Below are 12964 nucleotides of genomic sequence, written 5' to 3' on the forward strand. Positions count from 1 at the left end.
TGTAGATATTTCCATAGGGTTCTCCTAGGTAATTCACCTCTTCCATGGAAGGGTTCTCAGGATCATAAGCTTCTTCCTCAGATGAAGCATCCTTTGTACTGTTTGGTGCATTTTGCATTCCAGACAGACTTTGAGAAATCAAATTGACTTGTTGAGTCAATATCTTGTTCTGAGCCAATATGGCATTCAGAGTGTCAATCTCAAGAACTCCTTTCTTCTGACTAGTCCCATTGTTCACAGGATTTCTTTCAGAAGTGTACATGAATTGGTTATTTGCAACCATTGCAATCAATTCTTGAGCTTCTGCAGGCGTCTTCTTCAGATGAAGAGATCCTCCAGCAGAGCTATCCAAGGACACCTTAGATAGTTCAGAGAGACCATCATAGAAAATACCTATGATGCTCCATTCAGAAAGCATGTCTGAAGGACATCTTCTGATTAATTGTTTGTATCTTTCCCAAGCTTCATAGAGGGATTCTCCATCCTTCTGTCTGAAGGTTTGGACTTCCACTCTAAGCTTACTCCATCTTTGTAGTGGAAAGAACTTTGCCAAGAAGGCATTGACTAGCTTTTCCCAAGAGTCCAGGCTTTCTTTAGGTTGAGAATCCAACCATATTCTAGCTCTGTCTCTTACAGCAAAAGGGAATAGCATCAGTCTATAGACCTCAGGGTTAACCCCATTAGTCTTGACTGTGTCACAGATTTGCAAGAATTCAGCTAAAAACTGATGAGGATTTTCCATTGGAAGTCCATGGAACTTGCAATTCTGTTGCATTAGAGAAACTAATTGAGGCTTAAGCTCAAAGTTGTTTGCTCCAATGGCAGGGATAGAGATGCTTCTCCCATAGAAGTCGGGAGTAGGTGCAGTAAAGTCACCCAGCACCTTCCTTGCATTGTTGGCATTGTTGTTGTTTTCGGCTGCCATGGGTTCTTCTTCTTTGAAGAATTCGGTCAGGTCCTCTAAAGAGAGTTGTGCTTTGGCTTCTCTTAGCTTTCTCTTCAAGGTCCTTTCGGGTTCAGGATCAGCTTCAACAAGAATGCCTTTGTCTCTGCTCCTGCTCATATGAAGGAGAAGAGAAAAAGAAAATGTGGAATTCTCTATGTCACAGTATAGAGATTCCTTGAAATGTCAGAGGAAAAGAGAAATAGAAAGAAGAAGGAGAAGAAGAATTCGAACTTTAATTAGATAAGGTTCGAATTGTGCATTTAGAAGGAGTGGTACTCCATAAATAGAAGGATGTGAGAAGGAGGGAAGAGGATTTTCGAAAATTCAATTAAAAGATTTTGAAAACATTTTGAAAATTTGATTGATAATTTTCGAAAATTGAAAGTGGAAGAGAAATCAAGTGATTTTTGAAAAAGATTTTGAAATTAGAAACTAAAAAGATTTGATTGAAAACTAATTTGAAAAAGATATGATAAAAAAATATGATTGAAAGGTTATTGTCTTAAAAAGATGTGATTGAGAAGATATGATTTGAAAACCATTTTAAAAGATATGTTTTGAAAATTATTTTAAAAGATTTGATTTGGAAATTTAGTGACTTGCCTAACAAGAAAAGATATGATTCAAACATAAAACCTTCCTTAACAGAAAAGGCAAAAAATGTTCAATCAAATCATTAATTGTTAGTAAGTATCTTTGAAAGGAAAGAAATTAATTTTGAAAACATTTGAGTGAAAAGATTTGATTTGAAAAAGATTTGATTTTGAAAAACTTGAAAAAAATTGATTTGAAAACAAAATCTTCCCCCTAGCACCATCCTGGCGTTAAACGCCCAGAATGGTATACATTCTGGCGTTTAACGCCCAAAATGCTACCTCTTTGGGCGTTAAACGCCCAACCAGGTGCCCTGGCTGGCGTTTAAACGCCAGTCTGCCTTCTTCACTGGGCATTTTTGAATGCTCAGCTTTTTCTGTATAATTCCTCTGCAGTGTGTTCTGAATCTTCAATCCCTTGTATCATTGACTTGAAAAGACACAATTTAAAAATATTTTTGGATTTTTGATAATTAAAATGCAACAAGAATCAAATAACAATGCATGCAAGACACCAAACTTAGCAGTTTGTATACTACTGACACTAATGAACTGAAAATGCATATGAGACACACAAAATACTCAAGTCAATAGAATTCAAAGATCAGAGCAAGTGAATCATCAAGAACATCTTGAAGATCACTAAGACATATGAATGCATGCAATTGACACCAAACTTAGGATGAGACACTAGACTCAAACAAGAAATATTTTTGAATTTTATGATTTTTTAATTTTTTAAATTTTTTGTGTTTTTCGAAAATTAAGTGGAAAAAAAAAGGAATCAAAATTCTTAATGAGAATTCCAGGAATCAGTGCAATGCTAGTCTAAGACTCCGGTCCAGGAATTAGACATGGCTTCACAGCCAGCCAAGCTTCCAAAGAAAGCTTCGGTCCAAAACACTAGACATGACCAAAGGTCAGCCAAGCCTTAGCAAATCACTGCTCCAAAAGCAAGATTGATACGAAATCAACAAGCTCTTGTGGTGATAAGTTGAAACCTCGGTCCAATCAGATTAGACATGGCTTCTCAGCCAGCCAGATTTCAACAAATCATCATGAAACTCTAGAATTCATCTTCAAGAATTTCGAAAAAAAATACCTAATCTAAGCAACAAGATGAACCGTCAGTTGTCCAGCCTGAACAATCCCGGGCAATAACACCAAAAATTTGATGTTGTTGCCGGATCTTGGCACTGATGTTACCAAAGGCTTGCTCAAAACTAGAACAATCCCCGGCAACGGCGCCAAAAACTTGGTGCGCGAAATTGTGAACTATACTTTTTCACAACTCTCATAATCCCTGGTAATGGCTCCAAAAACTTGGTGCGCGATACCATGGCATTACACAACTTCGCACAACTAACCAGCAAGTGCACTGGGTCGTCCAAGTAATAAACCTTACGTGAGTAAGGGTCGATCCCACGGAGATTGTTAGTATTGAAGCAAGCTATGGTCATCTTGTAAATCTTAGTCAGGCAAACTCAGATATATATGGTGATGAACGAAAATAACATAAAAGATAAAGATAGTGATACTTATGTAATTCATTGGTAGGAACTTCAGATAAGCGCATGAAGATGCCTTCCCTTCCGTCTCTCTGCTTTCCTACTGTCTTCATCCAACCCTTCTTACTCCTTTCCATGGCAAGCTCGTATAGGGTCTCACTGTTGTCAGCAGCTACCTCCCATCCTCGCAGTGAAAGCTAATGCACACACTCTGTCACAGTGCTGCCAATCACCGGTGTGGTTCCCTCCCCTACCGGAATAGAATAACTCTTTTGCGTCTGTCACTAACGCCCAGTAGGTTACAGGTTTGAAGCACGTCACAGTCATTCAATCATTGAATCCTACTCAGAATACCACAGACAAGGTTAGACCTTCCGGATTCTCTTGAATGCTGCCATCAGTTCTTGCCTATACCACGAAGACTCTGATCTCACGGAATGGTTGGCTCGTTTGTCAGGCGAGCACTCGGTTGTCAGGCGATCAACCATGCATCGTGCAATCAGGAATCCAAGAGATATTCACCAAGCCTCAAATGCTTGTAGAACAAGAGTGGTTGTCAGTCACTTTGTTCATGAGTGAGAATGGTGATGGGCGTCAATCATCACCTTCATCATGTTGAAGAACAAGTGATATCTTGGATAAAGAACAAGCGGAATTTGAATGAAAGAACAATAGTAATTGCATTAATACTCGAGGTACAGCAGAGCTCCACACCTTAATCTATGGTGTGTAGAAACTCCACCGTTGAAAATACATAAGCATAAGGTCTAGGCATGGCCGAATGGCCAGCCTCCCAATGATCTAAGAACTAAAATGTCCAAAGATGATCTCGAGATCTAAAAGTGATCAAAAGATTTCTATACAATAGTAAAAGGTCCTACTTATAAGAAACTAGTAGCCTAGGGTGTACAGAAATGAGTAAATGACATAAAAATCCTCTTCCGGGCCCACTTGGTGTGTGCTTGGGCTGAGCAATGAAGCAATTTCGTGTAGAGACTCTTCTTGGAGTTAAACGCCAGCTTTGGTGCCAGTTTGGGCGTTTAACTCCCATTTGGGTGCCAGTTCCAGCGTTTAACGCTGGGATTCCTTGAGGTGACTTTGAACGCCGGTTTGGGCCATCAAATCTTGGGCAAAGTATGGACTATTATATATTGCTGGAAAGCCCAGGATGTCTACTTTCCAACGCCGTTGAGAGCGCGCCAATTGGGCTTCTGTAGCTCCAGAAAATCCGCTTCGAATGCAGGGAGGTCAGAATCCAACAGCATCTGCAGTCCTTTTTGGTCTCAGGATCAGATTTTTGCTCAGGTCCCTCAATTTCAGCCAGAAAATACCTGAAATCACAGAAAAACACACAAACTCATAGTAAAGTCCAGAAAAGTGAATTTTAATTAAAAACTAATAAAAATATACTAAAAACTAGCTATATCATATCAAAAGCATACTAAAAACAATGCCAAAAAGTATACAAATTATCCGCTCATCACTCATCATCATCCATCCTTATGAACGCGTGCTTGACAACCAGTTCCATTTTACCTTAGACCGAGCGTGTGTCTCTTGGATTCCTTAATCAGAATCTTCGTGCTATAAGCTAGAACCCTTTGGCGGCCATTCTTGAGAATCCGAAAATTCTAAACCTTGTATGTGGTATTCCAAGTAGGATTCAGGAATTGAATGACTGTGACGAGCTTCAAACTCGCAATTGTTGGGCGTAGTGACAGATGCAAAAGAATCAATGAATTCTATTCCGACATGATCGAGAACCGACAGATGATTAGCCGTGCTGTGACAAGAGCATTTGGACCATTTTCACTGAGAGGATGGGAAGTAGCCATTGACAACGGTGACGCCCTACATACAGCTTGCCATGGAAAGGAGTATGAAGGATTGAAGGAAGGCAGTAGGAAAGCAGAGATTCAACAGGAACAAAGCATCTCCATACACTTATCTGAAACTCCTACCAATGCATTACATAAGTATCTCTATCTTTATTTTATGCTTTATTTATCTTTATTTTCGAGAACTCCATAACCATTTATTATCTGCCTAACTGAGATTTACAAGATGACCATAGCTTGCTTCATACCAACAATCTCCGTGGGATCGACCCTTACTCACGTAAGGTTTATTACTTGGACGACCCAGTGCACTTGCTGGTTAGTTGTGCGAAGTTATGAAGAATGTGAGTGAACCATAGTAGTGTGCACCAATTTTTTGGAGCCATTGCTAAGAATTGTTCAAGTTATGAAAAGAGTAAATCACAATTTCTCCTATCACAAGCCACTGTATCTACCCAGGAAAACTGGTATCTTAGATACAAAGAAGTGCACAAGCCAAATTATCATTCAGATTCAATTAGTTGGAAGGTGGTTCATATTGGTGAAAGTCTTGAGGTGGTGTATATGAAAATTGTGGTTCTTGGGAGTATTGGTGTCGGGAATGTGGTGGTTTTAGGTATAGTTCATATGGTGGTTGGTATGATGGGTATGAGTTAGGATCATATGGAGGTGAAGGGTGATATGAGGCTTGTGAGTATGGTGGACAACAATATTGAGGGTTTGGTTCATAATTGTGTACATTGTGGTGTGGATTGTAGCCATGAGAGATTTGAGGAGGTTGTTGCCATGAAGGTTGACCATAAACATATGGCTCCTCCCTAATTTGATATCCATTCCCACAATGTGGTTTCTTATCGAAGCTTTCATTCCCAACAACATAATTGTAACCAAACTCATAGCCAAAGTGGTGAGAATTTATAGTGACAAGAGAAAATAAAAACAAATACTAACAAGAAATAGAGAAAACCAATCTAAACTAGAAAAAACAAACAAAGAAACAAAAGGCAAACATATTTGCAATATTCACATATATGCAATAACCAATAACAAGCACACATTGCAATTCCCCGGCAATGGCGCCAAAAACTTGAAGAGAGCAAAACCGTCGATTAAGAATGTCTTCTCAGTTAGAGGAAAATAACTTTGTTGCAAGTATAGTTCCCAACCGACAAGTAATGCTCAAATAAAAGTTTTAATAGTGGTTTTGTCACAAGTACAAACCCCAATGAAAATTAACCAAAGTATTCAAACATTGGGTCATCTCACAAGGAATTACAATGAAGTGATCAATTATTGACTATGAAGGAATAAAGGGGGGTTTGATTTGGTAAAAGGGCAAGATAGTAAATGGCAAGACAATAAAGCTAACAATTAAAGAAAGCAATTAATAAAGAGAGACATTCATGGCAAGAATTGAGAATATAGGCTTTCTATCCTAGTCACACAATGATTAACAAGAATTCATCCTATTTAGTCATCTCCAACAATGGAAAAAGGTACAATATTATCTTCACACGAAAGAAAGTCAAATAAGACTAGTTAATCATATCACAATAATTAACAAGAGTTTATCCTATTTAGTCATCTCCAACAATGGAAGAAGGTACAATATTATCTTCACACGCGAGAACGTCAAATAAGACTACTTAATCTCAATCCATAAGTCCTAATCAACTCACTAATTGAATTAGCAAAAGATTAGCGTCAACAGAAACAATATTAACTAACAACTCTAGATCACCAACCTAAGTTGGGTATTCATGACTCAAGATTGCCTAATTTCTCTTTCCAAGCCAAGAATGCTCAAAAATCTACTCTAATATCCAACCAAGCATTTTGTCAAACACTTGGAAGGCATAAAAGGAAAGTATGTTAAATTGCAAGAATAATAAATCTACAACTACCCAAGGCAAGGAATCAACAATAAACAAGGCAATTAACCATGAGAACATCAAACATAAATTGTATTAAATGAAAAAAAAAATAACAAGAGTTCATCAATATAAAAACAATAAAATAAAGGAAATAACAAGTAAAACTAGGGAAACAAAGATGTAGAAACAAGAAATTAAAAGGAAACAAGATGAAAACAAGAATTAAACCCTAGATCTAAGATGCAATTAACCTAAAAATCCTAATTCTAGAGAGAAGATGGAGCTTCTCTCTCTAGAGAACTAACCTACATGATGCTAACCTAAAACTAATTGCTCCCCCTTTGTCCAATCTTCAATTCTGCATGAAATAGCCTCAGAAACGAGTTGGATTTGGGCCTGGGAAGCTCAGAAATCGCCCCCAGCGAATTCACTTTAATGAGGTCACGTGCCTAACATCACGCGTGCGTGTCGCTGGCAAATTTTCTCCTCACGCGTACGCGTAGGTGACGCGTGCGCATGGCTTTTAATTCTTCAAATGCTCATTTCTTCATGAATTCTCCACCTTGCATGCTTTTCTCTTTCACTTCTTCCATCCAATACTTGCCTTATGAATCTGAAATTACTCAACAAACATATCAAGGCATCGAATGGAATTAAGGTGAATTAAAATTAGCAATTTAAAGGCCTAAAAGGCATGTTTTCACTCTTAAGCACAAGATTAGGGAGAATTATAAAACCATGCTATTTCATTGAATAAATGTGAGATAAGTTGATAAAATTCCCTAAATTAAGCACAAGATAAACCACAAAATTGGGGTTTATCAAACCTCCCCACACTTAAACTAAGCATGTCCTCATGCTAAACTAAGAAAGAGACAAAGGGTATTAACATTTATTCAATGCAACCTATCTACATGCAATCTATCTAAATGCATGCAATTACTTGGTCAAAATAAATCAATTCCCAGGAATACATATATAAGTACAAGGGCTAGTGGTATTAACAACCAAGTCAAATCCACAATTGATTTGAGTTATTGAAAAGAATTTGTAAACTTGCAAGAATAGAGATGATTATATGTGAAAACATGTAATTGAGCAATTGAACCCTCACTGGATGTGTATCCGCTCTAGTCACTCAAGTATATGGGGTTGGTTCACTCAATTCTCTCCTAATCATGCTTTCCAAGATTTGTTTTTCATCTAACAATCAACAATTATTTCATGCATGCTGATGAGCGGATAATTTGTACGCTTTTTGGCATTATTTTTAGTATGTTTTTGGTAGTTTTAGTTGAGTTTTTATTATATTTTTATTAGTTTTTAGTTAAAATTTACTTTTCTGGACTTTACTATGATTTTGTGTGTTTTTCTGTGATTTCAGGTATTTTCTGGCTGAAATTGAGGGATCTGAGCAAAAATCTGATCCAGAGACTCAAAAGGACTGCAGATGCTGTTGGATTCTGATCTCCCTGCACTCGAAGTGGATTTTCTGGAGCTACAGAAGCCCAATTGGCGCGCTCTCAACGGCGTTGGAAAGTAGACATCCTGGGCTTTCCAGCAATATATGATAGTCCATACTTTGCCCAAGATTTGATGGCCCAAACCGGCGTTCAAAGTCACCTCAAGAAATTCCAGCGTTAAACGCCGGAACTGGCACCTAATTGGGAGTTAAACGCCCAAACTGGCATAAAAGCTGGCGTTTAACTCCAAGGAGAGTCTCTACACGAAAATGCTTCATTGCTCAGCCCAAGCACACACCAAGTGGGCCCGGAAGTGGATTTTTATGTCATTTACTCATCTCTGTACACCCTAGGCTACTAGTTCTCTATATATAGGACCTTTTACTATTGTATTTTTTTCATCTTTGGATTGTTTTTGATCCTTTGATCATCTTTGGACATCTAGTTCTTAGATCATTGGGAGGCTGGCCTCACGGCCATGCCTGGACCTTGTTCTTATGTATTTTCAACGGTGGAGTTTCTACACACCATAGATTAAGGTGTGGAGCTCTGCTGTACCTCGAGTATTAATGCAATTACTATTGTTCTTCTATTCAATTCCGCTTGTTCTTTGTCCAAGATATCACTTGTTCTTCAACTTGATGAAGGTGATGATTGACGCCCATCACCATTCTCACCCATGAACAAGGTGACTGACAACCACTCTTGTTCTACAAGCAATCAAGGCTCTAGTGAATATCTCTTGGATTCTTTAATCGGAATCTTCGTGGTATAGGCAGGACCTGATGGCGGCATTCAAGAGAATCCGGAAGGTCTAACCTTGTCTGTGGTATTCTGAGTAGGATTCAATGACTGAATGACTGTGACGTGCTTCAAACCCTAAGGGCGGGGCGTTAGTGACAGACGCAAAAGAATCACTGGATTCTATTCCGCGCCTGATTGAGAACCGACAGATGAATTCCGCTATGCTGTGACCAGAGCATATGCAATCGCTTTCACTGAGAGGATGGGAGGTAGCCATTGACAACGGTGAAACCCTACACGAGCTTGCCATGGAAAGGAATAAGAAGGATTGGATGAAGACAGTAGGAAAGCAGAGAGACGGAAGGGAAGGCATCTTCATGCGCTTATCTGAAGTTCCTACCAATGAATTACATAAGTATCTCTATCTTTATCTTTTATGTTATTTTCGTTCATCACCATACCCATTTGAGTCTGCCTGACTGAGATTTACAAGGTGACCACAGCTTGCTTCATACCAACAATCTCCGTGGGATCGACCCTTACTCACGTAAGGTATTACTTGGACGACCCAGTGCACTTGCTGGTTAGTTGTGTGAAGTTGTAGTGATCACAATTTCGCGCACCAAGTTTTTGGCGCCGTTGCCGGGGATTGTTCAAGTTTTGAGCAAGCTTTTGGTAACAATGCCTGGGATTGTTTGTGTATGAACAACTGACGGTTCATCTTGTTGCTTAGATTAGGTATTTTTCTTCAGAGTTCTTAAGAATGAATTCTAGTGTTTCAAGGTGATGTTCTTATCATCACCAAAGCTGATTGATCTTCATCAATTTAGCTCTTGAATGCAATGTCCTGCTGAAGCTTAGCTAGCTATGTCTAATTCCTTTAGACTAAAGCTTTAGACTAACATTGCATGATTCCTGGAATTCTCATTAAGAATTTTGATACCGTTCTTTTCCTTTTCACTTAATTTTCGAAAAAGCACAAAAAAATTACAAAATCATAAAATCCAAAAATATGTCTTGTTTGAGTCTAGAGTCTCATCTTAAGTTTAGTATCAATTGCATGTTTCTGTTCTTATTGCATTCATGCATGTGTCTTCATTAATCTTCAAGTTATTCTTGATGATTTCCTTGTTTTGATCTTTGAATTCGCTTGACTTGAGTGTTTATGTGTCTCATATGCATTCTCATTAGTGTCAGTAGTATGCAAACTGCTAAGTTTGGTGTCTTGCATGCATTGTTATTTGATTTTAGTTGCATTTTTATTATTAAAAATCCAAAAATATTTTTAATCTGTGTCTTTTCAAGTCAATAATATAGAGAATTGAAGATTCAGAACATACTGCAGAGGAATCACACAGAAAAGCTGAGCATTCAAAAATGCCCAGTGAAGAAGACAGACTGGCGTTTAAACGCCAGCCAGGGTACCTGGTTGGGCGTTTAACGCCCAAAGAGGTAGCATTTTGGGCGTTAAACGCCAGAATGTATACCATTCTGGGCGTTTAACGCCAGGATGGTGCTAGGGGGAAGATTTTGTTTTCAAATCAAATTTTTTTTTCAAGTTTTCAAAGTTTTTCAAAATCAAATCTTTTTCAAATCAAATATTTTCAATCAAATCTTTTTCAAAATTAATTTCTTTCCTTTTTCAAAGATACTTACTAACAATTAATGATTTGATTGAACATTTTTTGCCTTTTCTGTTGAGGAAGGTTTTATGTTTGAATCATATCTTTTCTTGTTAGGCAAGTCATTAATTTTTAAAATCATATCTTTTAAAATTGTTTTCAAATCATATTTTCTCAATCACATTTTTTTTAAACCAATCATATCTTCTTAACCACATCTTTTTCAAAATAGTTTTCAATCAAATCTTTTTGATTTCTAATTTCAAAATCTTTTTCAAAAATCACTTGATTTCTTTCCCACTCTTATTTTCGAAAATCAATTAGTGTTTTTCAAAAAATTTTCAAAATCTTTTACTTAATTTTCGAAAATTACTTCCCTTCTTCTCACATCCTTCTGTTTATGGACTAACACTATCCCTTAATGCAAAATTCGAACTCCATCTTCTTTGATAAGTTCGAATTTTCTACTTCTGTCTTCTATTTCTCTTCTTCCTCTGACACCTCAAGGAATCTCTATACTGTGACATAGAGGATTCCATATTTTCTTGTTCTCTTCTCTTTCATATGAGCAGGAACAAAGACAAAGGCATTCTTGTTGAAGCTGACCCTGAACCTGAAAGGACCTTGAAGCGAAAGCTAAGAGAAGCTAAGACTCAACTCTCTGTTGAGGACCTGACCGAATTCTTCAAGGAAGAAGAACCCATGGCAGCCGAAAACAACAACAATGCCAACAATGCAAGGAAGGTGCTGGGTGACTTTACTGCACCTACTCCCAACTTCTATGGGAGAAGCATCTCTATCCCTGCCATTAGAGCAAACAACTTTGAGCTTAAGCCTCAATTAGTTTCTCTAATGCAACAGAATTGCAAGTTCCATGGACTTCCAATGGAAGATCCTCATCAGTTTTTAGCTGAATTCTTGCAAATCTGTGACACTGTCAAGACTAATGGGGTAGACCCTGAAGTCTATAGACTTATGCTATTCCCTTTTGCTGTAAGAGACAGAGCTAGGATATGGTTGGACTCACAACCTAAAGAAAGCCTGGACTCTTGGGAAAAGCTAGTCAATGCCTTCTTGGCAAAGTTCTTTCCACCTCAAAAATTGAGTAAGCTTAGAGTGGAAGTCCAAACCTTCAGACAGAAGGATGGAGAATCCCTCTATGAAGCTTGGGAAAGATACAAACAATTGATCAGAAAATGTCCTTCTGACATGCTTTCTGAATGGAGCATCATAGGTATTTTCTATGATGGTCTCTCTGAACTATCCAAGATGTCTTTGGATAGCTCTGCTGGAGGATCTCTTCATCTGAAGAAGACGCCTACAGAGGCTCAGGAACTAATTGAAATGGTTGCAAATAACCAATTCATGTACACTTCTGAAAGGAATCCTGTGAACAATGGGACTAGTCAAAAGAAAGAAGTTCTTGAGATTGACACTCTGAATGCCATACTGGCTCAGAACAAGATATTGACTCAACAAGTCAATTTGATTTCTCAAATTCTGTCTGGAATGCAAAATGCACCTGGCAGTACTAAGGAAGCTTCATCTGAGGAAGAAGCTTATGATCCTGAGAATCCTTCAATGGAAGAGGTGGATTACCTAGGAGAACCCTATGGAAACACCTACAATTCTTCATGGAGAAATCACCCAAATTTCTCATGGAAGAATCAAGAGAGACCTCAACAAGGTTTCAATAACAATAATGGTGGAAGAAACAGGTTTAGCAATGGCAAGCCTTTTCCATCATCTTCTCAGCAACAGACAGAGAATGCTAAGCAGAATACCTCTGACTTAGCAACCATGGTCTCTGATCTAATCAAAACCACTCAAAGTTTCATGACTGAAACAAGGTCCTCCATCAGAAATTTGGAAGGACAAGTGGGTCAGCTGAGCAAGAAAGTTACTGAACTCCCTCCTAGTACTCTCCCAAGTAATACAGAAGAAAATCCAAAGGGAGAGTGCAAAGCCATAAACATGGCTGAATTTGGAGAGGAAGGAGAGGCAGTGAACGCCACTGAGGAAGACCTCAATGGGCGTGCACTAGCCTCCATTGAGTTCCCCAATGAGGAACCATGGGAATCTGAGGCTCAAAATGAGACCATAGAGATTCCATTGGATTTACTTCTGCCTTTCATGAGCTCTGATGAGTATTCTTCCTCTGAAGAGGATGAGTATGTCACTGAAGAGCAAGTTGCTAAATACCTTGGAGTAATCATGAAGCTAAATGACCAGTTATTAGGAAATGAGACTTGGGAGAATGAACCTCCTTTGCTCACCAAAGAACTGGATAACTTGTCTAGGCAGAAATTACCTCAAAAGAAACAAGATCCTGGGAAGTTTTCCATACCTTGTACCATAGGCACCATGACCTTCAAG

General features: G+C 38.3%; 2 non-coding genes across 2 annotated transcripts; one reads left to right on the top strand and one right to left on the bottom strand.

Moving 5' to 3' along the window:
• Positions 1–412: 412 nt before the first annotated feature.
• On the top strand, positions 413–520 carry LOC130984057 (small nucleolar RNA R71). The gene has a single exon (XR_009088016.1). It is a non-coding gene; the product is annotated as a small nucleolar RNA R71 (small nucleolar RNA).
• Positions 521–11695: 11175 nt separating this feature from the next.
• Positions 11696–11803, bottom strand: LOC130984815 (small nucleolar RNA R71). The gene has a single exon (XR_009088722.1). It is a non-coding gene; the product is annotated as a small nucleolar RNA R71 (small nucleolar RNA).
• Positions 11804–12964: the final 1161 nt, after the last annotated feature.

The sequence above is a fragment of the Arachis stenosperma genome, chromosome 5 (genome assembly GCF_014773155.1).
Source record: "Arachis stenosperma cultivar V10309 chromosome 5, arast.V10309.gnm1.PFL2, whole genome shotgun sequence".
NCBI lineage: Eukaryota > Viridiplantae > Streptophyta > Magnoliopsida > Fabales > Fabaceae > Arachis > Arachis stenosperma.